General features: G+C 32.7%; 1 protein-coding gene across 1 annotated transcript in view; it reads left to right on the top strand.

Moving 5' to 3' along the window:
* The window catches only part of LOC124374068 (calpain-C-like), a 164,173-nt gene that overhangs the window by 57,112 nt on the left and 86,574 nt on the right, over positions 1-20,487 (top strand). The window lies entirely within an intron of this gene.

Below are 20,487 nucleotides of genomic sequence, written 5' to 3'. Positions count from 1 at the left end.
GGTTCAATTCCTTTCTACGACCGTTGCTTTTTATCAGTACAGTCAACCTCGTACTGTATCGACCACTCTCCCCTTTATTCTGTTTGATAAGATACTCGTGCAGGCCATTGGTCCATGAGGACGGACATAATGAGGCTTGCGTACAGTCTGCTACAACGTTTACTTCAGTTACTTATGTCGCTTTGTAAGCTGCAAAGAAAAATATTTTGTCCGTTATTGACAGAGCCTCGTGATTTAGTGTCGTACTGTGCGTACAGTCTGCTACAACGTTTACTTCACTTGTTCATGTATTACATTACATAACATTATCTGAATGTTTTTTGATCAAACCATAATTTTGTGCTAGTTAATAGAGTAAATTTATAATTATTACTTACTTGGTTTATATTTGCACGTTTGTTTCTTAAAAAGAAAACTTTCCACCGGACTTGTAATCACTGTTGTAAAAACACTTTTATTTTCATTATCCTGTTTTTAATTCGACCTTGGTTGTAGTTTTTTTATATATGGAACATCTAATCTACTTACACACTTCAATTCGAGGACAATCAAGGCCCATAGAATAATTGTGTATGCCAAAGTATACTCCTTTTACATATCTTACATACTCATTTATTTGGACTAAGAGAATACACAGAACTTCATTTGAAGAGTGCTAATAGCACGTTTCGGTAGATAATCACTGCTATAAAACGTAAATGTTGTTGGTTGTTATGATTATCAAGTAAAATCCCCTATTGGCACATAAACAAATAAATATATCCTGAGATTCAAACTAATTTTTGTTTAATTCGACAATTTGGGATAGGTGTTTTATCCCCCTTATTCTTCTGGGGATGACCCATCTATACACGACATCCATCCCAGCAAGATCATCACACGGTTGATGGCCTGTACAAAGCAAGGCCCACATAGCTCTATGTACGAGGGTCATTAGAGACATGATTATGGTCAGTCAATTATTATGGTTAGTGCTCATTCACTTAATCAGTGAAACACACATTTTATATTGACTTTTACAAATCTTAAATTTATTTCCAACTATTGCATTTATTTGCCAATTTGTATTGTATTCGCATATATTTATGCGAAAATGTGGCACGCTGTTTTAAATCACTTTTCATATTTTACTGTGCATTGAGTAGAAATATAAATTATTATATATCTTTGGTGTTCACTAGTTAAATAAAAAGAATTTGTACTGAATAAATTTAGTCGCAAATCATATTTTATATTTAATGTAGACTACAGTATTTAATTTACAGTTTTATAAAATGATGAAAAAATTGGAAACCTAATTTACATATATTTGGTAGAAATACAATTTACAACTTATTTTGATTTTCCCTGCTCTAAAATGTTGTGAAACGTCATTTATAGCACTTAAAACGTAAAAATAAATCATCGAACGTCAAAACATAATCTCATTCACTTTATGAAGTCAAACGCTTATTTAAAAGGTTTCTTGTAATATGAAATAAGCGTGTGTATGCGTGCGTGGTGTGTAGAAGCCAAACCATTTAAACTATATTAATTACATTGAACTATTATTCTTTTTGGTTTCAAAAACAATATTACCTTGTACCATTCCAATTTAATGTGAATTAGAAGACTGAAATAAATTGCTACTAAGGACATTTATTAAGAAGTAAATCGTTCTGACAGTGGCTCTAAATCTACCACGCAGTTTACTGCGTTACTAATTTTTCTCCATTCAGTTTTCTCTCAAGTTTCATTGTTTTAAGTATTTTATTATATTGAATTTTTCTTATTAACTTGATAATATCAGTTTACTCAAAGGCCAACAACAAATTATTTTTACGTTTTGTGTAACGGAAAGTTAAACTTAAAAATAATACGATTCAGTCTATTTCCATCTGATTTTGAAGTGAACATTGTGATAACAATGCTACATGTTGTATCATATACCACTAATTCACCTTTTGTCTATTCTCACTCCTGACAATGGAACAAAGCCATGCCATCAGCAATCACATTAGTGTTAGCGATAAATTGAAGATTAAGCTTGTCATCGGTGAGTGTAGGAGACAAAGCCGCAGAAGTTACCCTAGCGATCGCAACGCAATATCGAATTTAATAACACGAAAACTGAGAAAGTCCCCCATCGAGTTTGTTTCTGCCGGTAAAGAAACGGATCAACGTGATTAATCTGACACTAAGTAATCTAATTTCAAGTAATCTAAGAGTCTAGAAGTTAACACTTACATAGCTTAATAACTAAAAATATTGTATGAACACGGTGTTGAGTAACAGTATTACATAGATATTAAATAATTGAGCAAGAGTTATTTAGTCTGTTAATCTAGATAGACGAAAGAGGTAACAGAGACAGATATATTTTAAGTTTTATATCGCAACAGTGACAACACATTGCAAGTTCGATTTAATCTTGAAATTTTGAGTTCTCTGTGGAGAGTTATCGTTAGTCAACAGATGTTTCAGTTTAATATCTTTTGACTTTAAAACGGCTCTCCACATCGAGACCGCAATATTTAAATGCATTTTGTTAGCAATTATTTACCGGAACGTAGAGTAACATATGGTCATGACACCAGCCTGGTAATCCTAAGATTTACATGTATCCGGATTATTACATTGTTGTTTTATAACACGGTGCATAAGGAAAATCTTACATTCAAATTAAGTTAAAACATTTTCAAACGTTAATTGCCTTCCTCACGAAATATATAAATCGCAGGTGAGGTCATTCTTCAGAATATTTTGAAACAGAGACCGTTCCAACCGGCATCTAGCAACTGACTCTGGTCATTGACAATAATAATTACAATCAGCTGATGGGGTTGTTGAATGGTTGTAGCTTATGGACTCGTTATCGTACTGCATACTAATGAATGTAGGAACACGGGTAGGGAGGGGGGAGATGAGAGATATGGTTGCGTGCTTGATTGTATAGGACTAATGTGTAACTGGATTATATTTTTATCTGTATTGTACAATATTTGATACAGTTCATCACAAAATTCGCTTTTTAAAAATAGTCGTTTAAATTTTATTGTGTTTTACGTTTATAAAAGGGAAGGTGCAGTACCTATATTTAATTGAAGTTCACTAACTTCAGTTGTGTCACCCATAAAGCATAAAATCCTTATCTCCACTTAGGTGTTTTGCGAATGTAGACTCACTGTTTGTTGAATAAAAAGCAGATAATCCATTACAACGCGATCCAACGAGGATAGCGCACTCCGAATGACTTATGGCTCCACTTTACATTTTTCTGTTGAATAAAACGTTGATTCAAAAATCTGAGACTAGTCTCCAAAATCGACGAGTGAGCCTAGTAGCAGACTCGACGCTGTAGAGTGCGTACTTCCACGGTTAGTATGATGAATTTACGCTCGTTTGATGCTAAAATATACACACAGTGTCCATAAATCCATAAATTACTCAATCAAACTTCACCATACGATTTGTCAGGTTAAAATTAATAAGAAATATCATATAAAGCGTACTCGTATATTTCTTAATTTACCGCCTATATGTATATTTTTCGAAAACAAATATATTTGAATTGAATAAAGGTAATACTTTAGAAAATTGCGTAGATTTTATTCAAATTTAAATACTTCTTTCAAAGAAAAGGTTAGAAAAATATCTTCTTTCAAAATGGTGACCATAAAAATCTTCAACTTTAATAATATACCGTTTATTTGTAACAATGCAATAGTTTCGTTTAACAATCAGCAGTTAAGTTTTTATTTGTTATAGTGAAATAAACTTCCCTTTGAAACGTTTATCTAAAAGTAACCCCGAACCTACTAGTTTTATAATATTTTTATAAGATAGCGCGTTTTTAATTGGAACGTTTTATGTGGCCGCCAAAATATTTGTCTGAAAATTGATTTAATAACTCTTGATTAGAATAACGGTCTTATTTATAATAAACATTTTCCAAAGTTCTAATTTAAATGAAGTCAGTTTTTAGATTCGAGGTAGTCGTTTAATCTGTGTAAAAATGACAGTGTTATGGAGACATCCGAGAGCTGTGTGATCCAGAGAGCAATAGGCCCTGTTAGCGAGACTGTGACATGTAACGATCGTAATCGGTAGAGAAAGGAATATGTGTGAAATGTAGTTATTCAGAAGTGGAATTAAACAATGCCAAGAGATTGAAGTAAAACAAATATTTTGGTATTTTAAATATTTCTATTTGGATAAAACGTATTCAGAATTTGCGATTATTATGCGTATTACAAATTAAACAATTGATAGAATGTAAGAAAGCTGGAAAATTAATTTAATATATGCTGAAAGTGTAATGTACAATAGCAATGTGCAATTATGCCCCAAAAGTCTTAAAATTCCCAAATGTTAAGGTTGTATCTATACTGAAAACCTCTCCCAATCATCGTTATAGCGACACTAATTCAATTAAAACGCGTGTACTACATGAACAAATACATGTCCCTCCTTGCATTTAGAAGGGAGGAGTTGTGATAAATTTTTCATCAACCATGGCGTCCAGGGTTGCTTCATATCTTATATCAGAACGAACCGAACAAGCAATTAAATTGCTACACTAAGTCAATCTCAACTAGAGGGCAAAAACGAATGAGTGCTCTGTAAACAGCTGAACTAGGGACCAATTGATGACCTTTCCACCACCGCAAACAGTAAGAGAGTTGGCTCAAGAAGAGGTGTGCACTCATAGCGCAATATCGACTTTTTAATCACAAGTTGAGAGGTCACTCCCAAGGAGTACACTCGCGTCGTCTGCTCAGGAGTTCTGTCTCAGTACTAGCGGTTCATTTTACTACAAAAGAACTATAAAGATCGTTATTAAATTTTAATACAAAAGTATATTAAAAAAGCACAGCCGAAAATAATTATGTAAATAATACTAAAATCAACACTTTTTGTGTAGGAGTGTAGGATTCTCCAGTCTATAGCAATCAGATGTTTATTAGTAATCATACAGATGTCATGATAATTATACAAGTTTTATTTAACTTCTACTTACAACTGTAAGTTAGAACAAAAACTAGTCTGATGTTTGCTGAAGATCAAACTAAAGAATGGAAGTAGATTATTACAAAGTACGTTTTACGAAAACATCGTTTGTGTAAAGAAAGAACGTGGCTTATGAGTCATTTCTATGAAGAAAATAAGATATAGTTCAAAGACAAGATTCAATATTTATACACAATACCCGCGAGGAGTGTTTGGTTAACTCTACCATAAATACAACAAAATACCTTTCCAGATTGGGATCTACCATAAGTTATTTGATTCCTCATTTTACTGGAAATTTCAAAGGCTATATATTGTAAGAAAAAATACGTATATTGTAAATGTCTTATCTGCGATTCCAAGCAATTTCACACGTATCACAGTGTTACGTAATTAATTCCTTTAATTGAACCTAGAAATTCCCTGAACCTATGATAGACTCAAATCGATGTCACCTGTCACAATACCCCAATACAATACATAAGCTGCTATTCATCACAACAGCTATTTATTGCATGACCTTGTCCCTAACCTTCACGCTATATACCGATCCGACTGTCTATCCTCAATTCTAAACTAGTTGTCATGTTGTGCAAGGTTCTATTAATGATACCCAAAACAATACACAAGCTGCTGCTCATTACAACAGCTATTTATTGTGTGGGCTTGTCACTGACCTCTACACTATATACCGTTCCGACTATCTATTACTCTATTAACTCTATACTAGTGCCATGTTGTGCAAAGTTTTATTATTTTTAAGCAGTGCAATACACAAGCTATCGCTTATCACAACATATATTGATTGTGTGGCCTTGTCACTAACCTTTATACTATATACTGTTCCGACTACCTATCCCGAATTGTATACTTTATTCTATTGTTTTTAACCAATACAATACACAAGCTATTATTGTTAACCAACACAATACACAAGCTGTCGCTTATCACAACAGGTATTGATTTTGTGGCCTTGTCACTGACCTTCATACTATATACTATTCCGACTATTTATTCGCAATACTCTACTAGTGCCATGTTGTGCAAGGTTCTATTATTGTTAACCAATACAATACACAAGCTGCTGCTTATCACAACAGGTATTGATTGTGTGGCCTTGTCACTAACCTTTATACTATATACTGTTCCGACTATATATCCCGAATTGTATACTTTATTCTATTGTTTTTAACCAATACAATACACAAGCTATTATTGTTAACCAACACAATACACAAGCTGTCGCTTATCACAACAGGTATTGATTTTGTGGCCTTGTCACTGACCTTCATACTATATACTATTCCGACTATTTATTCGCAATACTCTACTAGTGCCATGTTGTGCAAGGTTCTATTATTGTTAACCAATACAATACACAAGCTGCTGCTTATCACAACCGGTATTGATTGTGTGGCCTTGTCACTGACCTTCACACTATATACTATTCCGACTATCTATTCGCAATACTCTACTAGTGCCATGTTATGCAAGGTTCTATTTTTGTTATTGTGGCCTTGTCACTGACCTTTACACTATATACTGTTCCGATTGTCTATTCCCAATTCTAAACTAGTGTGAAGTTATGATATTATTCATAAGAAACTCGATTAATTGCAAAATTATATTTCTGTCACAGGTGGTAATTTATTTTGTTCTTTTTTGCTTTCATATTGTCATATAGTAAGTAAGTGTAAAATAATTTTGTGATATTCCAATAGTTTTGATTAACTTATAATATTTTACGTTATTTAAAGTTTAATTAATTTTTTGCGGAAGTTAGTAATTTGGTGGAATCGTTATGTGTTCTTGGTTCTGTAACATCAAAATATCTTTATTATCTGCGTTTAGTTAGACTGGTTTTTTTAGAAAGTAATTTATTTTCACCTTTTCATTCCATCTTTATATGCGTGTCATAAATGAGGAAATTAAATGTACATTGAAGTGAGTAAAGAAATAGATGAACAAATAACATAACTAAGTACCAACTAGCACAACCTGCTTAAAACTGGTAAATCCTGTAAATACTCTAACTATCTAAAAGATTTTGAATTTTTTAAGTCTTTAAAATTTACACGGTGTGTAATATGATAATCCAAGTTTTCAATTGCTCGTGCAAATTATTTATGCTACTTATAATACGATAATATAATACAGGACTTAATAATATAGGCTATATATAATATAGCTCGTATTTTAAACAAAACTCTATTCTCTCGCATACTTATTTTTTAGTAACAATTGCAAAATGTTTCACTGTAGTAGGTTATTTTTTAAATATATATTTTTTAATAAAATATTTTTTTATAATCTAAACGTGCTATGGTTATATGTCTATTTTATTGCTATCTATACTAACAAACAATAAGGTTATATTTTAAATATAGGTTCTAGAACGTTTCCCTTGGTAATCCCTTATTTTATATCTTTAGAGTTTTGTATACCGCTTTCTGTCCGTATTTGTGTTTGGATTACATTAATATGCTTCAATCCACTACAAAGGCAAATTTCGTATTCCATAGTTGTGTACCATACATCTAGTAGATTTGTATAGTCAACTCAAACAAACGATTTAAATAATCAGTAGATTCTGTAAAGCTTTAAGTACAAAGCTAAGTAATATATTTTTTTTCTTAATCTTCAGTCCAAATGCTTTCTTGGAATTCAAATAAATTAAAATTATTCAGAACAGAATTATTCATTACAAAATAATATTATAAAATGATGTTGCTGAATATAGTCAAAGTTTTGTTGAATGTTTAAGGATCTTGGCCTAAGTTATACAGTCCAGACAAACAAAGCGTCTCAGACCTATCATGTTGTCATATTTCCAATGGATGCGGTGGTGGGCGGAGGTCGTTTGCACGCAAGGTGCGGTTCAGGCTGAATAACAAGGGAACAAGCGCGGGAACTCTCTCACTGCACTCATTACAGCAGCCTAGACCTCGAGCTGGGTCATTGACAGAGAAGTACATCCAGCGCAGAAGGTTACGTTTCCTGGACACAGGCAAGGGCTTGACATCGATTATAATTCTGATTCATATTTACAATTTTCATGCTAGAAAAACTTAAGATGGTTTTGAAAGTGTTAAAAAGCTTTTTCTACTTTTACTATCTTCAGGAAAAGTATCTTAAAGGATCATGAATTCAATAGAAAACAATGTTTTCAATACCAAAAGCCGATTGCACCACCTGAAGGCGAAGTCTTGTTACTGACAGAGTATCGTTACTAACTGAAGTCTCGTTACTGACTTAAGTTTTCTTACTGACTGAAGTCTTGTTACTGACAGAGTATCGTTACTAACTGAAGTCTCGTTACTGACTTAAGTCTTCTTACTGACTGAAGTCTTGTTACTGACTTAAGTCTTCTTACTGACTGAAGTCTTGTTACTGACAGAGTATCGTTACTAACTGAAGTCTCGTTGCTGACTTAAGTCTTCTTACTGACTGAAGTCTTGTTACTGACTTAAGTCTTCTTACTGACTGAAATCTTGTTACTGAATTAAGTCTTCTTACTGACTGAAGTCTTGTTACTGACAGAGTATCGTTACTAACTGAAGTCTCGTTACTGACTTAAGTCTTGTTACTGAGAGAGTATCGTTACTAACTGAAGTCTCGTTACTGACTTAAGTCTTCTTACTGACTGAAGTCTTGTTACTGACAGAGTATCGTTACTAACTGAAGTCTCGTTACTGACTTAAGTCTTCTTACTGACTGAAGTCTTGTTACTGACTTAGAGTCTTCTTACTGACTGAAGTCTTGTTACTGACTTAAGTCTTCTTACTGACTGAAGTCTTGTTACTGACAGAGTATCGTTACTAACTGAAGTCTCGTTACTGACTTAAGTCTTGTTACTGAGAGAGTATCGTTACTAACTGAAGTCTCGTTACTGACTTAAGTCTTCTTACTGACCGAAGTCTTGTTACTGACAGAGTATCGTTACTAACTGAAGTCTCGTTACTGACTTAAGTCTTCTTACTGACCGAAGTCTTGTTACTGACAGAGTATCGTTACTAACTGAAGTCTCGTTACTGACTTAAGTCTTCTTACTGACCGAAGTCTTGTTACTGACAGAGTATCGTTACTAACTGAAGTCTCGTTACTGACTTAAGTCTTGTTACTGAGAGAGTATCGTTACTAACTGAAGTCTCGTTACTGACTTAAGTCTTCTTACTGACCGAAGTCTTGTTACTGACAGAGTATCGTTACTAACTGAAGTCTCGTTACTGACTTAAGTCTTCTTACTGACCGAAGTCTTGTTACTGACAGAGTATCGTTACTAACTGAAGTCTCGTTACTGACTTAAGTCTTCTTACTGACCGAAGTCTTGTTACTGACAGAGTATCGTTACTAACTGAAGTCTCGTTACTGACTTAAGTCTTCTTACTGACCGAAGTCTTGTTACTGACAGAGTATCGTTACTAACTGAAGTCTCGTTACTGACTTAAGTCTTCTTACTGACTGAAGTCTTGTTACTGACAGAGTATCGTTACTAACTGAAGTCCCGTTACTGACTTAAGTCTTCTTACTGACTGAAGTCTTGTTACTGACAGAGTATCGTTACTAACTGAAGTCTTGTTACTGACTTATTCGATTTACCTAAATATTTAATTTAAATTAGTACTTTGAAAGTTTGTTTACAATAAAGAAGACCAGCATACTTTCTATTGTTCATATTCACCGACAAATTAGCAGTTTTCGTGGAAACAACAGCAGGTGATCAGCCTTTTCTCCATTAGGTATTAAATATTTTTACACATTGCCAAGTCCTCAAACGGAAATTGGCTGGGATAGGACAGTAATAGGAGAGAAAAGACTGATAGGAAGAAAGATGGTAATCACAATGCTGATTCGCAATAAAGCTCCTGCACGGGGGATAAGTAGAAAAAGATTAACTTACCCCGCGCAACCAGTGTAACTAAAATTATTGTTTTTCTTCATCTGCCATTTCAATTTCGTATACTTCACTTATCGTAATTTACATATAATGTTAAAAACCCATGCCTTGAAATGACCAGTGACAGGGTAATATGATTTTATAGTTGCAACGGGACAATAAAACAACTCATTTGACCTATTACCGCAATATTACAGATCTTTTATAGTGTCAAAAACTATAATATGGCAGACCAACTTAACATTACACTATATCCACACGTAGTTTTATCACAGGTTTACACTACGTACTGGTATTACGAGAAGCTTTGTTTTATTTTGACAAACCACTGAGGATGTGGTATGGTGAAGTTAAGTGTATCTGTGACAGTATATGTCGTTGGTGTTTCTCCAGAATGTTAAGAAATTTATAGTTTATAACTTTTAGTATATATATTATTTTAATCTACCGCATCTAAATTTACAGTAAAATGTAAGGCGTAATTAATCTCAGATGTTACATTATAAAGTTATTATATCACTCCCGGCTATAGGGTGAAAATAAATTATAGAAGTAATAGTATTAAATAAAACGTTTGTAGGTACTGAATTAGATTAAAATATTTTTTTGTGATTATACATATTTCCTTAGAACTAGACAATAAGAAAGTATTATAAGGAGTTCTGCATAAAAAGGCAGGGCTGTTCATATGTCCTCCTATATAGAAAGTTCTAGAAGCAACTGTGTTTGGTTTCCTATGCTAGGTTCACGGTTAGCTAATCAAGTTACCGAGAAATTATGTAACTGTTCTGGGGTGGTTGGGCCGAATTTCACGGACTGTGTTATGCAATTGGAAAGCGTTTTGGTGTAATACAGATTTTGTTGTTAATATTGAAGAATCACAAATTTCCAATTTCTAACATTCATTTTAATACTTTATAGAAAATGGAATTAAATGTACAGTTAATTATTAAATATTCAAACAGTAAGGCTTTAGTTCAACATTTTGTTCACTGGATATTAAAGATCTCCACAAACAGTCCGAAATCTCTCAACATTTTAACAATATTTCTACATTGTTTAAAGTGGAAAAAATAGAAGAAATTTGTCGAGTTTGAACATAATTTCATTTCATTTAGGTTAAAAATGGCCTGATATTTAATTAAATATATAATAAAGGGCACTACGAGACTTAGTTCCACCTAGTTCTAGATGGTTTGTGCTTACACCCAAATTACTCGTAATTTCAAGACAACATTTTGGTTGAATAAAAAATTAGTAAAATGTACTATCCCTGAATGGCGACAGTGTGATGTACACGGAAAGGACTATAATATAGCCGGATATATATATATATATATATATATATATATATATATATATATATATATCGCCTGCGGGCGGCTGTGATCTACGCGGGAAGGACTATTCGGACAACATATTGCTGGTCGTAATTTACGTTAAAAAGGACCAGTCGTGCTATATATTACGGACAGACTTTTATTATCTTTTTAAGATTTATGTTCTTTAAAAAATACAGTATATTATTTTCCTATTGCCTCTGTCTCTTCCTTTTACACCAATACTTAATGGTATTTATAATTGTCATACAAAAAGAAATACTGTTGTATAAATAATATACACAAAAAGAAGAACAATTTTGTCTATATTGTAAGAAAAGTCAAATATGAATATTATATCAAAATCTTCTTATTTAAAGGCTAGCTGTACTTTTACATTAGTCAAAAATTAATTTACTCGTTAATATGTGATTTGTAGTCCTAGAGTTTCACAGTTATTTAAACTTTAAATTTTTACGAATTAATATGCAAAATTAAAATATAATACTTGCCACAGTAAAGCCTACTTTCTAGTAGTTATTTTCTACAAGTTACGTTTATTAAAACTGAATTTTAAATGTTTATGAAAAAAAAGTTTTTCTATCAATACATGTTTGATATCTCTGTCGCCAGTTTCTGATGGACGAATTCAATTTTTGCCTGCCTGTACGCACGGTTTCTGTAGAACGAGTCGACTGACAATTTCTGCTGAAACTATCTATTCTATCTCTACGTTTGTACTGAACACTTTACTCGTAGGTCTATTGGGAGTCTCAATTGTTGTATATCAAAAAGTGCTTCTGGTGGTCTAATGAGTAACCTATGATTGCAACAAGAAAACAATGAATAAAAAATTAGTAAACAGAGTTTACGCTGAAGGTATGAAGTATTACAGTAACTTATTAGTACATGTGGTGAAGATATTTGTTGGTTCAGTTGATTTCATAGAAATCTTGGCGTTTAGCTTAACCTGCACTGCCATCTTTACAGCAAGCTAACAAGCAAGGTTATCAGCATTCGACATCCGGATGCCGAGTTCTTCCTGACCATTTGTGAGGTCTGTAATTTCAATAATCAGTAACGTGGATCAGTATTCCCTATACAGCGCAGGTTTCGTGAGCTCCAATATTGTAGCGATATGTCACTATTTGCGTACTTGCTACTTTTTCGCGCGATTGTTATGTCGCAGTTATCTTTAACAGTTACTCAAAGGAAGTAGCAGGTGAGAAATTACTATAGCTGGCAGTTCAGTAGAGCTCGTGCGTTTTCTACCTCCGCTATCAGTTACTGAACGTCAGAGTAATTAATCGCAATAGTAATTATCCGTTCTCTCATAATATATAGGACCTTTTATTAAATGAAGGTGTATTCTCTAATTTCAAGAATGATAGTTAATTAAGCTTTCTAATTTATCTTGGTTTTTAATTCAATTTCTGTAAATAAATTGAGTTTTTACGAACTTAATAATCTTTATTTTGTTATGGAAAATGTTGTTTGTAGACAACTAAGGATGAGACTTGTCGTTTATAAGATACTTTGAAACTAGTATTGTAAATATGACAATCATATTCCTGAATATGATGTGAAATATGATTCATAAAATAAATTTATATTTGTGAAGTTACTTAATTTATATTTATTATATACAGAAGTAAGAATCGCTATTTTACCCTTGAATTGATTATAATATAGCAAGTCAAATCTTAAAATCGAGAAGCAGCAGATAAAAATAGCAGGTAAGCCCATCACTAAATATTTCCGTTATGGGAAATTACTCAAATAGCGATTACTCATAGTTATTCAAATCTTCAAGCATCTGTGACGTCATTAAATGAAATTTTCGCTGTACACCACGTTTTTCACATGAGGTGTTGAAGCGGCTGTGTAAGTGTATCCTACGCGTAAGCGTAAGGACATCCTACGATGATGTTCTCGCCAATATATTGGTGAGCACTTTTTTATTTATACACAAGTAGTGTTCAATTTTTAATTTATATACAATCTAAAAGCAAATTTTGTGGAGTCTGTTTTACTACCAATCATCTGTTTAATGCAATCGAAACTAGTATGACGAGTGCGGTTAATTTTCTATGGTTTTGCTTACTTTTTATGGGTCATGTTTAAAATCACACTAATATTAAAACAATCCATTTAGTTATTTTCTTGTTTCATTACTCCTTTACGTTTTTAGAAAACCTCACTAATATTAAAACTATCCAAGTTATTTTCTTATTTCATTACTCCTTTACGTTTTTAGAAACCACTATATATGTTTATAATAACCTCATTATTTAAAATATTAGGACGATATTTCTAAATATTTGAACATGTTACGAGTTATTACCATGCATACCATTGAAGTGGCCATATTACCATTACTATACAAGTTCATCTTCAAAACCATTCTGCGCCAACAGTTTGATACTTCGAGATAACAGCTACGAGTAAATTTGCTATCTACCTTTCTTTAGATTGTGTCTAAAGGAATATTACTAATTATTCTTATTCTCTAATAATTATATTCGAACATTCAAAATATTTTTTTCCGTTTGTGAGTAGTAAACATATTACATCAAAAACACGGAAATTTTCCTGCAGTTTTATTTATCTAGAATCGCCTGACCAAGGATGGGCTGTTACTTGGCTTCCTCTGTTACATACTCGTATATACGGAATACATGGTTCATAGTTTAACTCATTAACTGTAACTTTTTTGTTATTTACTACACATTATTTTTTTTAATTGTATCCACCATAGTTTAGAGACAGTTATAATTTTCATTGTTATTATCGACTGACCAGTTTTATCCACTAAAACTATATAAACTCAACGTATGGTAACTAGCAACAAAACTGTAAAGAGGATAATTCGCGAGGAACTTAATCTCCTTGTTGCTTACAGTATTTCCCGCACACAAAGCATGCAGTTCAGTCCCTACTATACATTTCTGATTGCCTGTTACCTTTGACTTTACAAGATAAGAGGCTTGTTAGAATATAGAAGCTTATATCATAGAGAAGTTCTTTGTGCTTGTATAGAATATCACATAGTTAAACTTTCCTTGTCTCGCTTCCTAACGACTCGAAATCTCCTCTCTGTCTACTAAAGTATATTGTGTACTATCTTTGAATAAATAAATAAGCGAAGTACCAACTAATTTCGAAACATAAGTCTAAAAAAGTTACGGAATTATAACTCCAATTTCTTATAAAATATATAATCGTAAAATATATTTCTGATGGATGCCAATGTTACTTTTATACTTTCCTCCAGACAAATTTACAGGAAATTATCTCAAAAGTATGTACTGATGAGATATAAATTTAAAATTTAGTATTTTTGAATCAAATTCAACTTTCGTAAATCATATACTGATTTTCAACTAGTGAATTTACTATAGTACATCAATTAACTTATTTAAACAAAACTCATAGTAATATGCGTCGCGTCAATTTCAATTTGCAATGTCTCTGCAACACACATTTAGACACTTCACACACTCACGCTCACAATGTCTATTATATTCCAGGTTGGGTGGGAGAGAGGGTTAAAATAGCCTTACCTCCGCCTCAATCTCTTTTGGCTTTGTGTACGCTAAACTGAAGTACAATACTTTATATGCTACTGATAGTACAATATTTTATCACTGTTTCAAATTGTTAAATACACCCTTCAACAATCCTGTGTACTTAAATAAATAAATACAAATAATATGCTGAAAACATCACATCAATCGTTTTTAGCGCCTTTGTAGTACTTCTTCAGCAAATGAAACAAAACTTTGCGGAATTATAAGCACAAAATAAATTTTGGTTTGAATTATTTTTTATGTCGATTTTGAGTACCAAGAAAATAAAGTGAGGTGAACAACATATACATTTACTTAGCGACAAAACACTCTGAAATTGGTAATATTTTAAAATGCACGCACAACTTTGTTTTTGTATGGTGTTAGCACTGCAGATACAAAACACATTAATTCGTTGCTCTACGTATATTAAGAGTTTCGGTCTGTTCTACTATTTTCAATACAACCTCTTACTGAAAAGGTCGTTATCTAACATTAAAAATTAATTTATGAAACAATAAAAAAGTGTAACAGCTTGATTAGTTTTAATGACTGATGTACAGTTGTAATGATTCAGTACAGTATTAACGAAACAAAACAGTGAAAATATATTCAATAACCGTGCTTTAAATTGCCACGTGTTGTGTGCAATGTTGGGTAGAAAGTGGAGGTCGTACATGGTACATGACTTATATGCCCCCGGTGTTGCAGAGTGTGCCGGGACGGGACAGGCTACATGGCAGAATATATATTGTAGTCAGACGTCACAACAACTTGTTTTCCACATGAGGAATTGTCAGTTCATGGAAAACCCTCTCTCTGGCGATATTGTCGTAACGATTCTCTCGGAGCGTCTCAACAGTAATGCAAATGTTGGGGGTTTAACATTTGCCGCCATCCTTGATTTTGCTATCACATATATCTCATTGAGATGTTAAGCGCGCACAAGAGGTTAAACGTTCTCGCCCGTCCTAAAATCTAAAGTTTGTTACAAAATATACACTCTGCATAGTTTATTTTATTAGGTTACTTCTTAAGTACATAAAGAGTTAAACGTTTCAAATTTAATTTTTACATAATATGTTTACCTCAATTAACCACCTAAAAGTCTAAAATTGCATGGTAAAAATATTTCATGTTGTTCGTGTTTTAATTTTTTACTGTGTTTTTTTTCTAAAAGAAACTAAAAGTAAAAATGTTCAAATTGATTTATTACTTAATATTTTCTCTCACAACTCATTATTGATCTCAGTTATAATCTATCAATTGCTTCATTCTCCTGATACCAGCTGATATATTAGCCTGAGCACCAGCGAAGCCTATTACTTTGGGAAATGCAAAATTATCTCTTGTGTTTGTCTGTGTGGTCGTAGGATACGTCGAAAACAAATTGAGCAACAGACTAGAAATTTTGCATCCAACTTAAGAACTGGTAAAACTGTCTTAAGAAATGGTAAGTTACAGGGCTATAAGTGTAAAAAGTTGTCTCAAAAATTTAAAGTTATTCTAATCGAAACCGAGTTCACCGCGTAGAGTTAAGTATGTACGTGAGTCATGTCTGCTGCAGTGCGAGTCTGTTGTGTAGAGGATGGTTTGTTTATATTGTTTTTTAACTTTGATATTGATAATCAGGCTTTTTAAATTTTTGGCGAAATACATTTCTGTATAATAATCTCCATTCTATGTTGATTTGGTAGATCAAAAAATATTTTTATTCTTACGTAATGGGATTTTTGACACCTGAGGAAGAGAACGTACAACAGTTCTCGAAATATAGTATTTCAATTGTTTTAAGTGATAGCTTATGACAAATGCCAAAAATTAGAAGATGAGGACATATAACAGTTCTCGAATCATAGTGTTTCAGTTTTTGTTAAACATATAACTATGGCAAATATCACCAAACTTGTCATCCTTCCAAACAGTTAATCGTCAAGAAATGAATTTTATTTAATTCCACATAGTACCTTGGTAAGTGAAATTTGTTTCAAAATCTTCCTTCATCCGTAGTTTAACATGGTTTCTGAAATAGGATACTTCTTATATATTTTTTCCTGTTCAACACTAGAGACATTTATTACCTTTATGGAGGAAATTTTTACTATTTTTGTAAGACTATTTTTGAAATGGATTATATGCGATCCTGTAATTGTGCGTTCTAGGGCTGGATTTATACATTTATGCATAGTCAATGATACTAAAATTTACTGTGTTTTATAGCATGTAGTTATTATTAAAATTTCCCACATTAAACCTTCTAGAAAGACACTAAAAATAACGTATGTCTAACAAAGAATAATTATAATATGTAGGGAATGTGGAAAAGTGCAAAAGGCCGCTCTCACCAATACATAAAGGGAGAGGAAGGCAAATGGCAACCTAAATTAGTTGGAACCCGCTTGCAAATGGCGCTACTTTATAAATGACAATGAACCCTTTATACGCGTGTTTAACGGCCTATAGTCTGGAACTCATTAGGCCTTTATAACCTTAAGACAAACCATTTTGTGCTCAGGGTGCTCCTGCGCCTGTATGAGTATTGTTTCACTGTAGTATAGGTCTTGGCTTAGTGTGCTTTTCAAATTATTACCTCTTTGCGTTACAGTCCTTCGCGCATGTCATTACAGTTCGTATTATTTTTATTACTAAGAATCTGTCTTTTTGTGATATAAAAGTAAACAATCAAATAAATATATTATGTTTAAAACACATTTTTATCTTTTTTGTGTAAAGAAGGCAGGCCAGATTAAATTATTAATTGTTTCCCAATAATGGCTATCTGACAATGGTTAAATAGAATTATTTCATTTTTTAATTTTGTACAATTTTGTCCCATTCTTTGATTCTAGTATTTCCAAAATTGACAATTCTGAGATAAGTTCAGATTGTTACTGGTGTGAACCTAAAATTGAGTAGTATATGTAATAAAATAATAAGTATATTATTTTTAATTCTGTATGGATCAGCCGATAAACTTTCATGATTCTTATAAGATGTATCCATATGTAAAAGTGTTATTCTTTTCCTGCTTTTTTAATATTTATTGTTTTAAGTAATTTTTAAATGTAAAAGCTCATCGCATATCTGTCGCGTAGAGTGGTATTTAATTAACGGAATCACTTACATCGTTACATGTACAATTGTGAAATAATGGATAAACTGATAGGTTACAGTCTCCAAATATTCAGAATCTAATAATAGGCTATTTTATCTAACATAAGGACGTTATTCGGTTTATATACACGATCAACACTAATATTGCCCCTAAATACGCTGTGTGCTTCCCAAGAGGTGACTCGACCTGAAGAAGTATGTTGTAATGCAGACGAAACGCTAACATCTGAACACACTACTACAGTGGATGAAGCATGGCAGAAAATCAAATTAACCACACGCACATCAAACCTTAATATAAGCTCATAAATCAATACCTACTGGATTTAATAAACCATATATATTTATTGACGTGTACAAACAGGCGCACAATATATGTACTGGTTGTACTCTGTATCAGAACTAATCTAAAGCGATCATGCAGGTGTAAAATACATAGTTGGTTGGACACGGGAGTGGTTTTGAATGATATGCAAATCTAAATGCAATCAACAAAGCAATTCTCCATCATAGCGATGTGTTTACTGATATGTGAGCACCTAGCTCACGGAAATTACCCAAGCTGAAACTTGTATTGATTTTAAATTACTTTAATTGATTGTACAATAGCTGAGCCTATCACTCAAGGTGTAAAAACAATGAGATTGTCTATGTCTGTTTGTGTCTCTGTTTGCTTAGATAAATTTGAATTTTTTCAGGAAGCTTAATTTCTATGTAAATAACATCTAGTTCGATGATGGTCCATTTCTCTTCAAGGGCTGAGTGTTAGCGAACATTGTTACGTATGTTTTATAGATAACCATGGTGACAACGAGGAACGAGGAAAGCCTAGAATAAATAAATGTCTAAACAAACTGAGCTCAGTCATTTGACATTTTTACATGTTACATAGTAACACATATAATGAGATTACTTTGATTGGTCAACTTTCGTTGCGTTTTTACGGGCCCTTTAACACTCTATTGTATCGGTTTATTTCTATGTAGACAAAGTACAGTTCGATTCCTACCTTGTAAACTACTTGAATCAATTAATTGATTTGTATACAATTGAGCATATACATTTATTAACGTTATATTCTGAGAATTGCATTAGGACTAGCAACAGTATCAGTATATTAATAATCCAGGAAGTTTTCGAATCCAATAAAGTACTCATTCCAAATCGATATGTTCTTGAGATCGTAACCTCCAATAATCAAATTGTGCTCAGTTTCAATCTAATTCTACATGAGAACATGAAAACAGTGATCCAAAATTAATAGTCCAATACCATTTAGAACTTCAGAAATTTAATAATAAGCTTCATATTGCATTTAATATAAAATTCTGATTCAACTCATGGTCTACCATAACAGTTTATATAAAAACACGTATTTTATTAAACACACTTGGCAAATATAATAAAATTGAATTCTTCCTATGTTAAAACACTTTTAGATAGGTTGAATTGGTAGGTCGCCTATCTGGCCTACTAACTGGTTAACATCAAAATCTTTCCTGGACTTAACGTCAAATAGCTCTCAAAAAAACTAACATTTATAATTAATTACGTGTATAGAAACATTGCGTTAATGCCATTTATATATTCTGTTTATTTAGATTATATTATTTTATTATATCTTTATTGTATTTTTTACAACATCTATGTACTTGAAAACTGTTATTACCAAAATATAGTTCCAATTATTTACTAAAATGTTATTTTGAAGAATTATTAATTTTGAAGAAATAAATATATATTTGGAATACATAATTGTACAAAATATATTTGAATACATCACCTGGCATTATATTTCAGTAATAGATCTACGAGAAGGAAAAGAAAACAACTATTGCGCAGTAAATCAGAAACAGTCGATGAGAGAACTGATGGCCGTATGATGATAAACTATTGCGTCGGGATTTTGCTTTGAGTTAGATATAGTGCACAGAGTACTGTCTGTGACTGTAGTACTGATAAAAGTGCTATTACGATTTATCTCAATCTTGTCACTCTAGACATCATTACGCTTCATAAACTCCCACAGACCAGAGGAGCCCATGAGACCGGAGGACTAAAATAGAACGGAGATTCACCTCTCTTTATAAAAGGGAAACTTCATATAAAATATGAAAAACACACTAAAATACAGATTGGTTACCGCTTTAAAGAAAGCCGTGGTACAGATGTCTCTTCCTGTTTAAAAGAGTCTCGGAATGGAGCAGCATGAAGCACCTGTTGGCATGTCCAAATCGAACAAGCGTTGCACAGTCCGGCACATAAAACATAATCATTCTGTTGAGCACCTTGTAGAGAAATTACAGGCTCACAATTTTCCTCTAAAACTCTAGGGATCGCAGACCAAACTACTAATATAAATAATTCACAGGTGCCTCCTACATACTAAGGCGAGGCACTTGCTGAGGTTCCTCTAATTAACTAAGAATGGTTGACATTGCCAGGGATGATAAGCGCGTGATCTGAGGCGCCGTACTTTGTGTTTGAGTTAAGGATATTAAGGTTCAAACTAATCTTTGACGGTAAAATTTACTGTTTATCTCGTATTGTACCAACTTTTCCCTGTTATTTGATAAAATCCTTGCAAAAGCCTTTCGTC

This window comes from Homalodisca vitripennis, chromosome 1, assembly GCF_021130785.1.
Source record: "Homalodisca vitripennis isolate AUS2020 chromosome 1, UT_GWSS_2.1, whole genome shotgun sequence".
NCBI lineage: Eukaryota > Metazoa > Arthropoda > Insecta > Hemiptera > Cicadellidae > Homalodisca > Homalodisca vitripennis.
Note: the sequence above shows the minus strand (reverse complement) of the source record. Positions and strands in the feature narration are given on the sequence as shown.